The sequence below is a fragment of the Corticium candelabrum genome, chromosome 2 (genome assembly GCF_963422355.1).
Source record: "Corticium candelabrum chromosome 2, ooCorCand1.1, whole genome shotgun sequence".
Lineage (NCBI taxonomy): Eukaryota > Metazoa > Porifera > Homoscleromorpha > Homosclerophorida > Plakinidae > Corticium > Corticium candelabrum.
The window spans coordinates 10,849,417-10,851,916 of NC_085086.1; positions in this window are offsets into that span (position 1 = coordinate 10,849,417).

Genomic DNA, 2,500 nt, shown 5'->3' on the forward strand with positions numbered 1-2,500 from the left:
ACATGAGAATGAGAATAGGCAAGGACGCATCTTAACTTAATTAAGCTTATCACAGTCAAGAACCACCTAATTTAGAGGCCCAATACACCCCTGCACAAATGTTGAAAACAATTCAGACAAACACTACTCTCAATACACATTACTTTAATTCATTCAATAGATGCATTGCTTACTATTACACACACATACAGTCATGTACTCACCCGCTGATGTTCATCCAGTCAATGATGGAATAAATGAGAGCAAGAGAAACATGAGAAACAGTGTGAGACAACACAACACCAACACTCAACTGTCATACACTCACATATCCCTGTGATATAAGAGAAAAGACACTAGTTAGTTAAACAGTCACTCTCATGTCACACTACACTAACACACATAACACATCACCAATTCCTCTACTATCCTCATGCACTTACCAATTCATCACATTTCACAACAATTAGTTGTTGTAATAAATTGTATTAAGATAAACAAAACACATTGATATCTATTACTTACTTAAACATGCCAACTTCTCCACAACCTTAATTAACAATCGCATTTCTTACAAGCGACATTTGTAATGCAGTAACCACCATATTCAATTAGTGAATACATCAAGAGTTGTTCCGAAACACTGAATTCAAATACAACAAAACAGTAAAAAGATATCCAACACGTGTACAAGACTGAACACGCACGCACACACACACACACACACACACACACACACACACACACACACACACACACACACAACACACACACACACACACACACACACACACACACACACACACACACACACACACACACACACACACAGAGGATGTACATGGACCAGTACCCAGCGTACCCAGCGTACCCAGCAACTGCCCCAAATGATGGGCATGTCCAGTTGTTTGGATGCCTACGGCAGCTGTGAGTGCACAGTCTCAGAAAACTAAAACTAATTTCCAGTTCCACAACTCAAAAACTGATGTGTGATCCACGCAGTCAAGACACACAAGACCGATTATTGGAGAAAAATAAACTTTAGGTGAACATTCAGAGAACTCAAGTTTGCATTGGTTTAGACCTTCTTCCATCCACACCACTATAGACTTGGTCGTCACTCAGGGCATTATTTGTAACAACACAGGTTGATGGCTCACATAGCAACAACATATTCCATGACAACGATGCAAACATATCTGATGACGTAAATGGATATTAATTGCCTTGATTTGAAAAATTCACTGTATAATTATGGTATGCTGGTCAGTAGGTTTCAAGGTCATTTCAGTGACACTCGTAAATGGATTTCTACGGTTCTTCGAGCTTAAAATTCAATATCAAAAATTAGGTACGAGTATAGGACTGAATGTGACAATGAGAATGGGCAAGACGACATCTTAATTTAATTAAGCTTGTCACAGCCAGGAACCACCTAAATCAAGAGGCAAAATACACCCCTGCACACATGTTGCAAACAATTCAGACAAACACTACTCTCAATACACATTACTTTAAATCGTTCAATAGATGCATTGTTTACTATTACACACACATACAGTGATGTACTCACCTAATGATGTTCATCCAGTCAATGATGGAATAAATGAGAGCAAGAGAAACATGAGAAACAGTGTGAGACAACACAACACCAACACTCAACTGTCACACACTCACCCATCTCTGTGATATAAGAGAAAAGACACTAGTTAGTTAAACAGTCACTCTCATGTCACACTACACTAACACACAAGACACATCACCAATTCCTCTACTATCCTCATGCACTTACCAATTCAACACACTTCACAATAATTACTTGTTGTAATAAATTGTATTAAGATAAATAAACACATTGATATCTATTAGTTAAACATGCCAACTTCTCCACACCCTTAATTAACAATCACAATTTCTTACAAGCCACATTTGTAATGCAGCAACCACCACATTCAATTAGTCAATACATCAACACTTGTTCCAAAACACTGAATTCAAATACAGCGAAACAGTAAAAAGATATCCAACACATGTACAAGACTGCACACCCACGCACGCGTGCACACACACACACACACACACACACACACACACACACACAAAATAGAGAAATGAATACGCCCTTCAGAAAAGTTTAAAGATAGCAGCCTCTGCCAATTCTAGGTAGGGACACTGGTGCTACACGGAGTTTTAGGCCGCACTGACGAATTCCTTGCTACGTGGACAGAGCAAAGAAGGGCACTGACATTGACACGGCCATGGGACTGAACATCAAGTGCACACGTACCCCTATACACTGCGTATTGTTCCGCCAAGCCAATAGTCTAGTCCACCACGCAGTCAAAGACCAGGTACACATTTATACTCCTGAGTCGAGAGAGGCAATTGTGTGTAAATTTCTTGCGCACGGAAAATACCTCTGTACTCGTCCGCAAACCTATGACCTCAATGTCCCAAATGTTAACATTCTCCAAATACAACTATCTAACCAATTGAGCTACAGATGCCACAAACACACACA